The sequence below is a fragment of the Pleurodeles waltl genome, unplaced genomic scaffold (assembly GCF_031143425.1).
Source record: "Pleurodeles waltl isolate 20211129_DDA unplaced genomic scaffold, aPleWal1.hap1.20221129 scaffold_39, whole genome shotgun sequence".
Taxonomy (NCBI): domain Eukaryota; kingdom Metazoa; phylum Chordata; class Amphibia; order Caudata; family Salamandridae; genus Pleurodeles; species Pleurodeles waltl.
The window spans coordinates 7,601,134-7,618,255 of record NW_027150097.1 but is presented as its reverse complement, the minus strand read 5'-3'; the positions used below and the strand labels follow the sequence as shown (position 1 = coordinate 7,618,255).

The 17,122-nt window shown below is 45.9% G+C and overlaps 4 non-coding genes across 4 annotated transcripts; all 4 read right to left on the bottom strand.

Annotated features, from left to right (window-relative positions):
• Positions 1 to 6,055: 6,055 nt before the first annotated feature.
• On the bottom strand, positions 6,056 to 6,138 carry TRNAL-CAG (transfer RNA leucine (anticodon CAG)). Its single transcript has one exon. It is a non-coding gene; the product is annotated as a tRNA-Leu (tRNA).
• A 2,344-nt stretch (positions 6,139 to 8,482) lies between these two features.
• Positions 8,483 to 8,565, bottom strand: TRNAL-CAG (transfer RNA leucine (anticodon CAG)). Its single transcript has one exon. It is a non-coding gene; the product is annotated as a tRNA-Leu (tRNA).
• Positions 8,566 to 9,700: 1,135 nt separating this feature from the next.
• TRNAL-CAG (transfer RNA leucine (anticodon CAG)) lies at positions 9,701 to 9,783 on the bottom strand. Its single transcript has one exon. It is a non-coding gene; the product is annotated as a tRNA-Leu (tRNA).
• A 2,348-nt stretch (positions 9,784 to 12,131) lies between these two features.
• On the bottom strand, positions 12,132 to 12,214 carry TRNAL-CAG (transfer RNA leucine (anticodon CAG)). Its single transcript has one exon. It is a non-coding gene; the product is annotated as a tRNA-Leu (tRNA).
• Positions 12,215 to 17,122: the final 4,908 nt, after the last annotated feature.

The window sequence follows — 17,122 nt, the reverse complement described above, 5'->3', positions numbered from 1 at the left end:
TTCGAACCCACGCCTCCAAAGGAGACTGCGACCTGAACGCTGCGCCTTAGTCCACTCGGCCATCCTGACACTCTTGACACTGCACTGATGGCTCAATTTCCAGCTTATAAACCAAAATGAGTGCCATGTACTGAGTGAATGTTGTTTAATGTCCTCTGTATTTTCAATTCCAGACCTTCCTGCTCAGGGAAACAGTGGGATCTGAAGCTGATGAAGGAGAGAGGATGGATCATCCTGACAGTGGATCCGGTGGTGACTGCTACTAATTCTCAATCATCGACTACATGGGGTGTGGACATGCAGAAGTTTGAGCCAGTGCACATGGCCGGTGGTGACTGCTACTAATTCTCAATCATCTACTACAAGGGGTGTGGACATGCAGAATTTGGAGCCAGTTCAAGATTCAGATCAGGAGGTGCCTGGCTCCATACCAATCAACTCAGTGCCTCTGAGACAAGGACTTGAACGGTACAGTTTGAGTCCTCGACCGCCATGCTCAACGCGGCTGCAAGGATTCGGGGTGGATTGACTGAATGTGGCATTTCTTGTTGTGTACTATTCTTGTATACTGGTTTAGTATAGTATCTTTTTTTTTAGCAGCTATTTTTGTTTTGTATTGGTTTAGGAGAAATGTTGTGTTCGTCATGGGCACGTCTATGATGCACACCAAGGGAGGTAGGGAGTGTTAGTCTCCCCCGAGTTTTGGAGTTGGATGGTAGGCGCGGTGACGTGGAACCGGAGAGAATAAAAGGTCAGGGAAGGAGTTCCTCGTCGCCAATGACTCTATATTATTCTCTGTGTATTTATTAAAACTTATTTGCGAAACAGGCACTGTGTGTGCACGATGCAACACACCCCTCCCATGCCCAGAATACAGAAGTTAAAAACCAGCTGTGATTGGGACGCAGGGGACCCTGGTGCCACTGAACCTTCTGCACTGTGAACCTGCTGAACTATGGACAGCTGTGCTTTTGATATGTAGGGTCGAAACCTTTATCTCGGCCCCTCTATCACCATTTGTTGAAGATGCTGTGATTTCCTGCTTTACCGATTTACTGCGATTTAGCCAACTTCAGGCAATTAGTGCAAGCAACGGACAATAGATCTTATCGATAATTTACAGAAACTGTTGCCATTGTTTTTGATAAGGGTGCTTGGAAAAAAAAGTCCAAAAATGTATCCACCTTGCAAAGACACTTGTCAGAAGAGGGGTTTGAACCCATGTCTCCAAGGAAGACTGTGACCTGAATGCAGCACCTTAGACCACCCGGCCATCCTGACACTCTCGACACCAGACTGATGGCTCAATTTTCAGCTTATAAACCAAAATGAGTGCCATGTACTGAGTGAATGTTATTTAATGTCCTCTGTATTTTCAATTCCAGACCTTCCTGCTCAGGGAAACAGTGGGATCTGAAGCTGATGAAGGAGAGAGGATGGACCATCCTGACAGTGGACCCTGTGGTGACTGCTACTAATTCTCAATCATCTACTACATGGGGTATGGACTTGCAGAATTTTGAGCCAGTGCACATGGCCAGTGGTGACTGCTACTAATACTCAATCATCTACTACAGGGGGTGTGGACATGCAGAATTTGGAGCCAGTTCAAGATTCAGATCAGGAGGTGCCTGGCTCCATACCAATCAACTCAGTGCCTCTGAGACAAGGACTTGAACGGTACAGTTTGAGTCCTCGACCGCCATGCTCAACGCGGCTGCAAGGATTCGGGGTGGATTGACTGAATGTGGCATTTCTTGTTGTGTACTCTTCTTGTATACTGGTTTAGTATAGTATCTTTTTTTTGAGCAGCTATGTTTGTTTTGTATTGGTTAAGGAGAAATGTTGTGTTCGTCATGGGCACGCCTATGATGCTCACCAAGGGAGGTAGGGAGTGTTAGTCTCCCCCGAGTTTTGGAGTTGGATGGTAGGCGCGGTGACGTGGAACCGGAGAGAATAAAAGGTCAGGGAAGGTGTTCCTCGTGGCCAATGACTCTATATTATTCTCTGTGTATTTATTAAAACTTATTTGCGAAACAGGCACTGTGTGTGCACGATGCAACACACCCCTCCCATGCCCTGAATACAGAAGTTAAAAACCAGCTGTGATTGGGACGCAGGGGACCCTGGTGCCACTGAACCTTCTGCACTGTGAACCTGCTGAACTATTGACAGCTGTGCTTTTGATATGTAGGGTCGAAACCTTTATCTCGGCCCCTCTATCACGATTTGTTGAAGATGCTGTGATTTCCTGCTTTACCGATTTACTGCGATTTAGCCAACTTCAGGCAATTAGTGCAAGCAACGGACAATAGATCTTATCGATAATTTACAGAAACTGTTGACATTGTTTTTGATAAGGGTGCTTGGAAAAAAAAAGTCAAAAAATGTATCCACCTCGCAAAAGACACTTGTCAGAAGAGGGGTTTGAACCCACGTCTCCAAGGGAGACTGTGACCTGAATGCAGCACCTTAGACCACCCGGCCATCCTGACACTCTTGACACCAGACTGATGGCTCAATTTCCAGCTTATAAACCAAAATGAGTGCCATGTACTGAGTGAATTTTATTTAATGTCCTCTGTATTTTCAATTCCAGACCTTCCTGCTCAGGGAAACAGTGGAATCTGAAGCTGATGAAGGAGAGAGGATGGATCATCCTGACAGTGGACCCTGTGGTGACTGCTACTAATTCTCAATCATCTACTACATGGGGTGTGGACATGCAGAAGTTTGAGCCAGTGCACATGGCCGGTGGTGACTGCTACTAATTCTCAATGATCTACTACAAGGGGTGTGGACATGCAGAATTTGGAGCCAGTTCAAGATTCAGATCAGGAGGTGCCTGGCTCCATACCAATCAACTCAGTGCCTCTGAGACAAGGACTTGAAGGGTACAGTTTGAGTCCTCGACCGCCATGCTCAACGCGGCTGCAAGGATTCGGGGTGGATTGACTGAATGTGGCATTTATTGTTGTGTACTATTCTTGTATACTGGATTAGTATAGTATCTTTTTTTTTAGCAGCTATTTTTGTTTTGTATTGGTTTAGGAGAAATGTTGTGTTCGTCATGGGCACGCCTATGATGCACACCAAGGGAGGTAGGGAGTGTTAGTCTCCCCCGAGTTTTGGAGTTGGATGGTAGGCGCGGTGACGTGGAACCAGAGAGAATAAAAGGTCAGGGAAGGTGTTCCTCGTCGCCAATGACTCTATATTATTCTCTGTGTATTTATTAAAACTTATTTGCGAAACAGGCACTGTGTGTGCACGATGCAACACACCCCTCCCATGCCCAGAATACAGAAGTTAAAAACCAGCTGTGATTGGGACGCAGGGGACCCTGGTGCCACTGAACCTTCTGCACTGTGAACCTGCTGAACTATGGACAGCTGTGCTTTTGATATGTAGGGTCGAAACCTTTATCTCGGCCCCTCTATCACCATTTGTTGAAGATGCTGTGATTTCCTGCTTTACCGATTTACTGCGATTTAGCCAACTTCAGGCAATTAGTGCAAGCAACGGACAATAGATCTTATCGATAATTTACAGAAACTGTTGCCATTGTTTTTGATAAGGGTGCTTGGAAAAAAAAGTCAAAAAATGTATCCACCTTGCAAAGACACTTGTCAGAAGAGGGGTTTGAACCCATGTCTCCAAGGAAGACTGTGACCTGAATGCAGCACCTTAGACCACCCGGCCATCCTGACACTTTCGACATCAGACTGATGGCTCAATTTCCAGCTTATAAACCAAAATGAGTGCCATGTACTGAGTGAATGTTATTTAATGTCCTCTGTATTTTCAATTCCAGACCTTCCTGCTCAGGGAAACAGTGGGATCTGAAGCTGATGAAGGAGAGAGGATGGACCATCCTGACAGTGGACCCTGTGGTGACTGCTACTAATTCTCAATCATCTACTACATGGGGTATGGACTTGCAGAATTTTGAGCCAGTGCACATGGCCAGTGGTGACTGCTACTAATACTCAATCATCTACTACAGGGGGTGTGGACATGCAGAATTTGGAGCCAGTTCAAGATTCAGATCAGGAGGTGCCTGGCTCCATACCAATCAACTCAGTGCCTCTGAGACAAGGACTTGAACGGTACAGTTTGAGTCCTCGACCGCCATGCTCAACGCGGCTGCAAGGATTCGGGGTGGATTGACTGAATGTGGCATTTCTTGTTGTGTACTCTTCTTGTATACTGGTTTAGTATAGTATCTTTTTTTTGAGCAGCTATGTTTGTTTTGTATTGGTTAAGGAGAAATGTTGTGTTCGTCATGGGCACGCCTATGATGCTCACCAAGGGAGGTAGGGAGTGTTAGTCTCCCCCGAGTTTTGGAGTTGGATGGTAGGCGCGGTGACGTGGAACCGGAGAGAATAAAAGGTCAGGGAAGGTGTTCCTCGTGGCCAATGACTCTATATTATTCTCTGTGTATTTATTAAAACTTATTTGCGAAACAGGCACTGTGTGTGCACGATGCAACACACCCCTCCCATGCCCTGAATACAGAAGTTAAAAACCAGCTGTGATTGGGACGCAGGGGACCCTGGTGCCACTGAACCTTCTGCACTGTGAACCTGCTGAACTATTGACAGCTGTGCTTTTGATATGTAGGGTCGAAACCTTTATCTCGGCCCCTCTATCACGATTTGTTGAAGATGCTGTGATTTCCTGCTTTACCGATTTACTGCGATTTAGCCAACTTCAGGCAATTAGTGCAAGCAACGGACAATAGATCTTATCGATAATTTACAGAAACTGTTGACATTGTTTTTGATAAGGGTGCTTGGAAAAAAAAAGTCAAAAAATGTATCCACCTAGCAAAAGACACTAGTCAGAAGAGGGGTTTGAACCCACGTCTCCAAGGGAGACTGTGACCTGAATGCAGCACCTTAGGCCACCCGGCCATCCTGACACTCTTGACACCAGACTGATGGCTCAATTTCCAGCTTATAAACCAAAATGAGTGCCATGTACTGAGTGAATTTTATTTAATGTCCTCTGTATTTTCAATTCCAGACCTTCCTGCTCAGGGAAACAGTGGGATCTGAAGCTGATGAAGGAGAGAGGATGGATCATCCTGACAGTGGACCCTGTGGTGACTGCTACTAATTCTCAATCATCTACTACATGGGGTGTGGACTTGCAGAATTTTGAGCCAGTGCATATGGCCTGTGGTGACTGCTACTAATTCTCAATCATCTACTACAGGGGGTGTGGACATGCAGAATTTGGAGCCAGTTCAAGATTCAGATCAGGAGGTGCCTGGCTCCATACAAATCAACTCAGTGCCTCTGAGACAAGGACTTGAAGGGTACAATTTGAGTCCTCGACCGCCATGCTCAACGCGGCTGCAAGGATTCGGGGTGGATTGACTGAATGTGGTATTTATTGTTGTGTACTATTCTTGTATACTGGATTAGTATAGTATCTTTTTTTTGAGCAGCTATGTTTGTTTTGTATTGGTTAAGGAGAAATGTTGTGTTCGTCATGGGCACGCCCATGATGCACACCAAGGGAGGTAGGGAGTGTTAGTCTCCCCCGAGTTTTGGAGTTGGATGGTAGGTGCGGTGATGTGGAATCGGAGAGAATAAAAGGTAGGGGAAGGTGTTCCTCGTGGCTAAAGACTCCATATTATTCTTTGTGTATTTATTAAAACTTCTCTGCAAAACAGGCACTGTGTGTGCACGACGCAAAACCCCCACCCCTCCCATCCCCTGAATACAGAAGTTAAAAACCAGCTGTGATTGGGACGCAGGGGACCCTGGTGCCACTGAACCTTCTGCACTGTGAACCTGCTGAACTATTGACAGCTGCGCTTTTGATATGTAGGGTCGAAACCTTTATCTCGGCCCCTCTATCACGATTTGTTGAAGATGCTGTGGTTTCCTGCTTTACCGATTTACTGCGATTTAGCCAACTTCAGGCAATTAGTGCAAGCGACGGAAAATAGATCTTATCGATAATTTACAGAAACTGTTGACATTGTTTATGATACGGTGCTTGGGAAAAAAAAGTCCAAAAATGTATCCACCTCGCAAAATACACTTGTCAGAAGTGGGATTTGAACCCACACCTCCAAGGGAGGCTGCAATCTGAACGCAGCGCCTTAGACCACTCGGCCATCCTGACACTCTTCACACCTCCCTCATGGCTCAATTTCGAGCGTATAAACCAAAATGAGTGCCATGTACTGAGTGAATGTTGTTTAATGTCCTCTGTATTTTCAATTCCAGACCTTCCTGCTCAGGGAAACAGTGGGATCTGAAGCTGATGAAGGAGAGAGGATGGATCATCCTGACAGTGAATCCGGTGGTGACTGCTACTAATTCTCAATCATCGACTACATGGGGTGTAGACATGCAGAAGTTTGAGCCAGTGCACATGGCCGGTGGTGACTGCTACTAATTCTCAATAATCTACTACAAGGGGTGTGGACATGCAGAATTTGGAGCCAGTTCAAGATTCAGATCAGGAGGTGCCTGGCTCCATACCAATCAACTCAGTGCCTCTGAGACAAGCACTTGAACGGTGCAGTTTGAGTCCTCGACCGCCATGCTCAACGCGGCTGCAAGGATTCTGGGTGGATTGACTAAATGTGGCATTTCTTGTTGTGTACTATTCTTGTATACTGGATTAGTATAGTATCTTTTTTTTGAGCAGCTAAGTTTGTTTTGTATTGGTTAAGGAGAAATGTTGTGTTCGTCATGGGCACGCCTATGATGCACACCAAGGAAGGTAGGGAGTGTTAGTCTCCCCCGAGTTTTGGAGTTGGATGGTAGGCGCGGTGACGTGGAACCGGAGAGAATAAAAGGTCAGGGAAGGTGTTCCTCGTGGCCAATGACTCTATATTATTCTCTGTGTATTTATTAAAACTTATCTGCGAAACAGACACCGTGTGTGCACGATGCAACACACCCCTCCCATGCCCTGAATACAGAAGTTAAAAACAGGCTGTGATTGGGACGCAGGGGACCCTGGTGCCACTGAACCTTCTGCACTGTGAACCTGCTCAACTATTGACAGCTGCGCTCTTGATATGTAGGGTCGAAACCTTTATCTCTGCCCCTCTATCACGATTTGTTGAAGATGCTGTGATTTCCCGCTTCACCGATTTACTGCGATTTAGCCAACTTCAGGAAATTAGTGCACGCAACGGACAATAGATCTTATCGATAATTTACAGAAACTGTTGACATTGTTTATAATACGGGTGCTTGGAAAAAAAAAGGCCAAAAATGTATCCACCTCGCAAAAGACAGTTATCAGAAGTGGAATTCGAACCCACGCCTCCAAAGGAGACTGCGACCTGAACGCAGTGCCTTAGACCACTCGGCCATCCTAACACTCTTGACACTGCACTGATGGCTCAATTTCCAGCTTATAAACCAAAATGAGTGCCATGTACATAGTGAATGTTGTTTAATGTCATCTGTATTTTCAATTCCAGACCTTCCTGCTCAGGGAAACAGTGGGATCTGAAGCTGATGAAGGAGAGAGGATGGATCATCCTGACAGTGGATCCGGTGGTGACTGCTACTAATTCTCAATCATCTACTACATGGGGTGTGGACATGCTGAATTTTGAGCCAGTGTACATGGCCGGTGGTGACTGCTACTAATTCTCAATCATCTACTACAGGGGGTGTGGACATGCAGAATTTGGAGCCAGTTCGAGATTCAGATCAGGAGGTGCCTGGCTCCATACCAATCAACTCAGTGCCTCTGAGACAAGGACTTGAACGGTACAGTTTGAGTCCTCGACTGCCATGCTCAACGCGGCCGCAAGGATTCGGGGTGGATTGACTGAATGTGGCATTTCTTGTTGTGTACTATTCTTGTATACTGGTTTAGTATAGTATCTTTTTTTTGAGCAGCTATGTTTTTTTTGTATTGGTTAAGGAGAAATGTTATGTTCGTCATGGGCACGCCTATGATGCACACCAAGGGAGGTAGGGAGTGTTAGTCTCCCCGAGTTTTGGCGTTGGATGGTAGGCGCGGTGACGTGGAACCGGAGAGAATAAAAGGTCAGGGAAGGTGTTCACCCGTGGCCAATGACTCTATATTATTCTCTGTGTATTTATTAAAACTTATTTGCAAAACAGGCACTGTGTGTGCACGATGCAACACACCCCTCCCATGCCCTGAATACAGAAGTTAAAAACCAGCTGTGATTGAGACGCAGGGGACCCTGGTGCCACTGAACCTTCTGCACTGTGAACCTGCTGAACTATTGACAGCTGCGCTTTTGATATGTAGGGTCGAAACCTTTATCTCGGCCCCTCTATCACGATTTGTTGAAGATGCTGTGATTTCCTGCTTTACCGATTTACTGCGATTTAGCCAACTTCAGGCAATTAGTGCAAGCAACGGAAAATAGATCTTATCGATAATTTACAGAAACTGTTGACATTGTTTTTGATACGGTGCTTGGGAAAAAAAAGTCCAAAAATGTATCCACCTCGCAAAATACACTTGTCAGAAGTGGGATTTGAACCCACTCCTCCAAGGGAGGCTGCGATCTGAACGCAGCGCCTTAGACCACTCGGCCATCCTGACACTCTTCACACCACGCTCATGGCTCAATTTCGAGCGTATAAACCAAAATGAGTGCCATGTACTGAGTGAATGTTGTTTAATGTCCTCTGTATTTTCAATTCCAGACCTTCCTGCTCAGGGAAACAGTGGGATCTGAAGCTGATGAAGGAGATAGGATGGATCATCCTGACAGTGAATCCGGTGGTGACTGCTACTAATTCTCAATCATCGACTACATGGGGTGTGGACATGCAGCAGTTTGAGCCAGTGCACATGGCCGGTGGTGACTGCTACTAATTCTCAATCATCTACTACAAGGGGTGTGGACATGCAGAATTTGGAGCCAGTTCAAGATTCAGATCAGGAGGTGCCTGGCTCCATACCAATCAACTCAGTGCCTCTGAGACAAGGACTTGAACGGTACAGTTTGAGTCCTCGACCGCCATGCTCAACGCGGCTGCAAGGATTCGGGGTGGATTGACTGAATGTGGTATTTATTGTTGTGTACTATTCTTGTATACTGGATTAGTATAGTATCTTTTTTTTGAGCAGCTATGTTTGTTTTGTATTGGTTAAGGAGAAATGTTGTGTTCGTCATGGGCACGCCCATGACGCACACCAAGGGAGGTAGGGAGTGTTAGTCTCCCCCGAGTTTTGGAGTTGGATGGTAGGTGCGGTGATGTGGAATCGGAGAGAATAAAAGGTAGGGGAAGGTGTTCCTCGTGGCCAAAGACTCCATATTATTCTTTGTGTATTTATTAAAACTTCTCTGCAAAACAGGCACTGTGTGTGCACGACGCAACACCCCCACCCCTCCCATCACCTGAATACAGAAGTTAAAAACCAGCTCTGATTGGGACGCAGGGGACCCTGCTGCCACTGAACCTTCTGCACTGTGAACCTGCTGAACTATTGACAGCTGCACTTTTGATATGTAGGGTCGAAACCTTTATCTCTGCCCCTCTATCACGATTTGTTGAAGATGCTGTGATTTCCCGCTTTACCGATTTACTGCGATTTAGCCAACTTCAGGAAATTAGTGCAAGCAACGGACAATAGATCTTATCGATAATTTACAGAAACTGTTGACATTGTTTTTGATAAGGGTGCTTGAAAAAAAAAAGTCCAAAAATGTATCCACCTCGCAAAAGACACTTGTCAGAAGTGGGATTCGAACCCACGCCTCCAAAGGAGACTGCGACCTGAACGCAGCGCCTTAGACCACTCGGCCATCCTGACACTCTTGACACTGCACTGATGGCTCAATTTCCAGCTTATAAACCAAAATGAGTGCCATGTACTGAGTGAATGTTGTTTAATGTCCTCTGTATTTTCAATTCCAGACCTTCCTGCTCAGGGAAACAGTGGGATCTGAAGCTGATGAAGAAGAGAGGATGGATCATCCTGACAGTGGATCCGGTGGTGACTGCTACTAATTCTCAATCATCTACTACATGGGGTGTGGACATGCTGAATTTTGAGCCAGTGCACATGGCCGGTGGTGACTGCTACTAATTCTCAATCATCTACTACAGGGGGTGTGGACATGCAGAATTTGGAGCCAGTTCAAGATTCAGATCAGGAGGTGCCTGGCTCCATACCAATCAACTCCGTGCCTCTGAGACAAGGACTTGAACGGTACAGTTTGAGTCCTCGACCGCCATGCTCAACGCGGCTGCAAGGATTCGGGGTGGATTGACTGAATGTGGTACTTATTGTGGTGTACTATTCTTGTATACTGGATTAGTATAGTATCTTTTTTTTGAGCAGCTATGTTTGTTTTGTATTGGTTAAGGAGAAATGTTGTGTTCGTCATGGGCACGCCTATGATGCTCACCAAGGGAGGTAGGGAGTGTTAGTCTCATCCGAGTTTTGGAGTTGGATGGTAGGCGCGGTGACGTGGAACCGGAGAGAATAAAAGGTCAGGGAAGGGGTTCCTCGTGGCCAATGACTCTATATTATTCTCTGTGTATTCATTAAAACTTATTTGCGAAACAGGCACTGTGTGTGCACGATGCAACACACCCCTCCCATGCCCTGAATACAGAAGTTAAAAACCAGCTGTGATTGGGACGCAGGGGACCCTGGTGCCACTGAACCTTCTGCACTGTGAACCTGCTGAACTATTGACAGCTGTGCTTTTGATATGTAGGGTCGAAACCTTTATCTCAGCCCCTCTATCACGATTTGTTGAAGATGCTGTGATTTCCTGCTTTACCGATTTACTGCGATTTAGCCAACTTCAGGCAATTAGTGCAAGCAACGGACAATAGATCTTATCGATAATTTACAGAAACTGTTGACATTGTTTTTGATAAGGGTGCTTGGAAAAAAAAAGTCAAAAAATGTATCCACCTCGCAAAAGACACTTGTCAGAAGAGGGGTTTGAACCGACGTCTCCAAGGGAGACTGTGACCTGAATGCAGCACCTTAGACCACCCGGCCATCCTGACACTCTTGACACCAGACTGATGGCTCAATTTCCAGCTTATAAACCAAAATGAGTGCCATGTACTGAGTGAATTTTATTTAATGTCCTCTGTATTTTCAATTCCAGACCTTCCTGCTCAGGGAAACAGTGGGATCTGAAGCTGATGAAGGAGAGAGGATGGATCATCCTGACAGTGGACCCTGTGGTGACTACTACTAATTCTCAATCATCTACTACATGGGGTGTGGACTTGCAGAATTTTGAGCCAGTGCATATGGCCTGTGGTGACTGCTACTAATTCTCAATCATCTACTACAGGGGGTGTGGACATGCAGAATTTGGAGCCAGTTCAAGATTCAGATCAGGAGGTGCCTGGCTTCATACCAATCAACTCAGTGCCTCTGAGACAAGGACTTGAAGGGTACAATTTGAGTCCTCGACCGCCATGCTCAACGCGGCTGCAAGGATTCGGGGTGGATTGACTGAATGTGGTATTTATTGTTGTGTACTATTCTTGTATACTGGATTAGTATAGTATCTTTTTTTTGAGCAGCTATGTTTGTTTTGTATTGGTTAAGGAGAAATGTTGTGTTCGTCATGGGCACGCCCATGATGCACACCAAGGGAGGTAGGGAGTGTTAGTCTCCCCCGAGTTTTGGAGTTGGATGGTAGGTGCGGTGATGTGGAATCGGAGAGAATAAAAGGTAGGGGAAGGTGTTCCTTGTGGCTAAAGACTCCATATTATTCTTTGTGTATTTATTAAAACTTCTCTGCAAAACAGGCACTGTGTGTGCACGACGCAACACCCCCACCCCTCCCATCCCCTGAATACAGAAGTTAAAAACCAGCTGTGATTGGGACGCAGGGGACCCTGGTGCCACTGAACCTTCTGCACTGTGAACCTGCTGAACTATTGACAGCTGCGCTTTTGATATGTAGGGTCGAAACCTTTATCTCGGCCCCTCTATCACGATTTGTTGAAGATGCTGTGATTTCCTGCTTTACCGATTTACTGCGATTTAGCCAACTTCAGGCAATTAGTGCAAGCAACGGAAAATAGATCTTATCGATAATTTACAGAAACTGTTGATATTGTTTTTGATACGGTGCTTGGGAAAAAAAAGTCCAAAAATGTATCCACCTCGCAAAATACACTTGTCAGAAGTGGGATTTGAACCCACACCTGCAAGGGAGGCTGCGATCTGAACGCAGCGCCTTAGACCACTCGGCCATCCTGACACTCTTCACACCTTGCTCATGGCTCAATTTCGAGCGTATAAACCAAAATGAGTGCCATGTACTGAGTGAATGTTGTTTAATGTCCTCTGTATTTTCAATTCCAGACCTTCCTGCTCAGGGAAACAGTGGGATCTGAAGCTGATGAAGGAGAGAGGATGGATCATCCTGACAGTGAATCCGGTGGTGACTGCTACTAATTCTCAATCATCGACTACATGGGGTGTGGACATGCAGAAGTTTGAGCCAGTGCACATGGCCGGTGGTGACTGCTACTAATTCTCAATCATCTACTACAAGGGGTGTGGACATGCAGAATTTGGAGCCAGTTCAAGATTCAGATCAGGAGGTGCCTGGCTCCATACCAATCAACTCAGTGCCTCTGAGACAAGCACTTGAACGGTACAGTTTGAGTCCTCGACCGCCATGCTCAACGCGGCTGCAAGGATTCGGGGTGGATTGACTGAATGTGGCATTTCTTGTTGTGTACTATTCTTGTATACTGGATTAGTATAGTATCTTTTTTTTGAGCAGCTATGTTTGTTTTGTATTGGTTAAGGAGAAATGTTGTGTTCGTCATGGGCACGCCTATGATGCACACCAAGGAAGGTAGGGAGTGTTAGTCTCCCCCGAGTTTTGGAGTTGGATGGTAGGCGCGGTGACGTGGAACCGGAGAGAATAAAAGGTCAGGGAAGGTTTTCCTCGTGGCCAATGACTCTATATTATTCTCTGTGTATTTATTAAAACTTATCTGCGAAACAGGCAATGTGTGTGCACGATGCAACACACCCCTCCCATGCCCTGAATACAGAAGTTAAAAACCAGCTGTGATTGGGACGCAGGGGACCCTGGTGCCACTGAACCTTCTGCACTGTGAACCTGCTGAACTATTGACAGCTGCGCTTTTGATATGTAGGGTCGAAACCTTTATCTCGGCCCCTCTATCACGATTTGTTGAAGATGCTGTGATTTCCTGCTTTACCGATTTACTGCGATTTAGCCAACTTCAGGCAATTAGTGCAAGCAACGGAAAATAGATCTTATCGATAATTTACAGAAACTGTTGATATTGTTTTTGATACGGTGCTTGGGAAAAAAAAGTCCAAAAATGTATCCACCTCGCAAAATACACTTGTCAGAAGTGGGATTTGAACCCACACCTCCAAAGGAGGCTGCAATCTGAACGCACCGCCTTAGACCACTCGGCCATCTTGACACTCTTCACACCTCGCTCATGGCTCAATTTCGAGCGTATAAACCAAAATGAGTGCCATGTACTGAGTGAATGTTGTTTAATGTCCTCTGTATTTTCAATTCCAGACCTTCCTGCTCAGGGAAACAGTGGGATCTGAAGCTGATGAAGGAGAGAGGATGGATCATCCTGACAGTGAATCCGGTGGTGACTGCTACTAATTCTCAATCATCGACTACATGGGGTGTGGACATGCAGAAGTTTGAGCCAGTGCACATGGCCGGTGGTGACTGCTACTAATTCTGAATCATCTACTACAAGGGGTGTGGACATGCAGAATTTGGAGCCAGTTCAAGATTCAGATCAGGAGGTGCCTGGCTCCATACCAATCAACTCAGTGCCTCTGAGACAAGCACTTGAACGGTACAGTTTGAGTCCTCGACCGCCATGCTCAACGCGGCTGCAAGGATTCGGGGTGGATTGACTGAATGTGGCATTTCTTGTTGTGTACTATTCTTGTATACTGGATTAGTATAGTATCTTTTTTTTGAGCAGCTATGTTTGTTTTGTATTGGTTAAGGAGAAATGTTGTGTTCGTCATGGGCATGCTTATGATGCACACCAAGGAAGGTAGGGAGTGTTAGTCTCCCCCGAGTTTTGGAGTTGGATGGTAGGCGCGGTGACGTGGAACCGGAGAGAATAAAAGGTCAGGGAAGGTGTTCCTCGTGGCCAATGACTCTATATTATTCTCTGTGTATTTATTAAAACTTATTTGCGAAACAGGCACTGTGTGTGCACAATGCAACACACCCCTCCCATGCCCTGAATACAGAAGTTAAAAACCAGCTGTGATTGGGACGCAGGGGACCCTGCTGCCACTGAACCTTATGCACTGTGAACCTGCTGAACTATTGACAGCTGCGCTCTTGATATGTAGGGTCGAAACCTTTATCTCTGCCCCTCTATCACGATTTGTTGAAGATGCTGTGATTTCCCGCTTTACCGATTTACTGCGATTTAGCCAACTTCAGGAAATTAGTGCAAGCAACGGACAGTAGATCTTATCGATAATTTACAGAAACTGTTGACATTGCTTTTGATACGGGTGCTTGGAAAAAAAACGTCCAAAAATGTATCCACCTCGCAAAAGACACTTGTCAGAAGTGGGATTTGAACCCACGCCTCCAAAGGAGACTGCAACCTGAACGCAGCGCCTTAGACCACTCGGCAATCCTGACACTCTTGACACTGCACTGATGGCTCAATTTCCAGCTTATAAACCAAAATGAGTGCCATGTACTGAGTGAATGTTGTTTAATGTCCTCTGTATTTTCAATTCCAGACCTTCCTGCTCAGGGAAACAGTGGGATCTGAAGCTGATGAAGGAGAGAGGATGGATCATCCTGACAGTGGATCCGGTGGTGACTGCTACTAATTCTCAATCATCTACTACATGGGGTGTGGACATGCTGAATTTTGAGCCAGTGCACATGGCCGGTGGTGACTGCTACTAATTCTCAATCATCTACTACAGGGGGTGTGGACATGCAGAATTTGGAGCCAGTTCAAGATTCAGATCAGGAGGTGCCTGGCTCCATACCAATCAACTCAGTGCCTCTGAGACAAGGACTTGAACGGTACAGTTTGAGTCCTCGACCGCCATGCTCAACGCGGCCGCAAGGATTCGGGGTGGATTGACTGAATGTGGCATTTCTTGTTGTGTACTATTCTTGTATACTGGTTTAGTATAGTATCTTTTTTTTGAGCAGCTATGTTTGTTTTGTATTGGTTAAGGAGAAATGTTGTGTTCGTCATGGGCACGCCTATGATGCACACCAAGGGAGGTAGGGAGTGTTAGTCTCCCCCGAGTTTTGGAGTTGGATGGTAGGCGTGGTGACGTGGAACCGGAGAGAATAAAAGGTCAGGGAAGGTGTTCCCCTGTGGCCAATGACTCTATATTATTCTCTGTGTATTTATTAAAACTTATTTGCAAAACAGGCACTGTGTGTGCACGATGCAACACACCCCTCTCATGCCCTGAATACAGAAGTTAAAAACCAGCTGTGATTGGGACGCAGGGGACCCTGGTGCCACTGAACCTTCTGCACTGTGAACCTGCTGAACTATTGACAGCTGCGCTTTTGATATGTAGGGTCGAAACCTTTATCTCGGCCCCTCTATGACGATTTGTTGAAGATGCTGTGATTTACTGCTTTACTGATTTCCTGCGATTTAGCCAACTTCAGGCAATTAGTGCAAGCAACGGAAAATAGATCTTATCGATAATTTACAGAAACTGTTGACATTGTTTTTGATACGGTGCTTGGGAAAAAAAAGTCCAAAAATGTATCCACCTCGCAAAATACACTTGTCAGAAGTGGGATTTGAACCCACACCTCCAAGGGAGGCTGCGATCTGAATGCAGCGCCTTAGACCACTCGGCCATCCTCACACTCTTCGCATCTCCCTCATGGCTCAATTTCGAGCGTATAAACCAAAATGAGTGCCATGTACTGAGTGAATGTTGTTTAATGTCCTCTGTATTTTCAATTCCAGACCTTCCTGCTCAGGGAAACAGTGGGATCTGAAGCTGATGAAGGAGAGAGGATGGATCATCCTGACAGTGAATCCGGTGGTGACTGCTACTAATTCTCAATCATCGACTACATGGGGTGTGGACATGCAGAAGTTTGAGCCAGTGCACATGGCCGGTGGTGACTGCTACTAATTCTCAATCATCTACTACAAGGGGTGTGGACATGCAGAATTTGGAGCCAGTTCAAGATTCAGATCAGGAGGTGCCTGGCTCCATACCAATCAACTCAGTGCCTCTGAGACAAGGACTTGAACGGTACAGTTTGAGTCCTCGACCGCCATGCTCAACGCGGCTGCAAGGATTTGGGGTGGATTGACTGAATGTGGCATTTCTTGTTGTGTACTATTCTTGTATACTGGATTAGTATAGTATCTTTTTTTTGAGCAGCTATGTTTGTTTTGTATTGGTTAAGGAGAAATGTTGTGTTCGTCATGGGCACGCCTATGATGCACACCAAGGGAGGTAGGGAGTGTTAGTCTCCCCTGAGTTTTGGAGTTGGATGGTAGGCGCGGTGACGTGGAACCGGAGAGAATAAATGGTCAGGGAAGGTGTTCCTCGTGGCCAATGACTCTATATTATTCTCTGTGTATTTATTAAAACTTATCTGCGAAACAGGCACCGTGTGTGCACGATGCAACACACCCCTCCCATGCCCTGAATACAGAAGTTAAAAACCAGCTGTGATTGGGACGCAGGGGACCCTGGTGCCACTGAACCTTCTGCACTGTGAACCTGCTGAACTATTGACAGCTGCGCTCTTGATATGTAGGGTCGAAACCTTTATCTCTGCCCCTCTATCACGATTTGTTGAAGATGCTGTGATTTCCCGCTTTACCGATTTACTGCGATTTAGCCAACTTCAGGAAATTAGTGCAAGCAACGGACAATAGATCTTATCGATAATTTACAGAAACTGTTGACATTGTTTTTGATACGGGTGCTTGGGAAAAAAAAGTAAAAAAATTTATCCACCTCGCAAAAGACACTTGTCAGAAGGGGGATTTGAACCCACGCCTCCAAAGGAGACTACGATCTGAACACAGCGCCTTAGACTACTTGGCCATCCTGACACTCGTGACACTGCACTGATGGCTCAATTTCCAGCTTATAAACCAAAATGAGT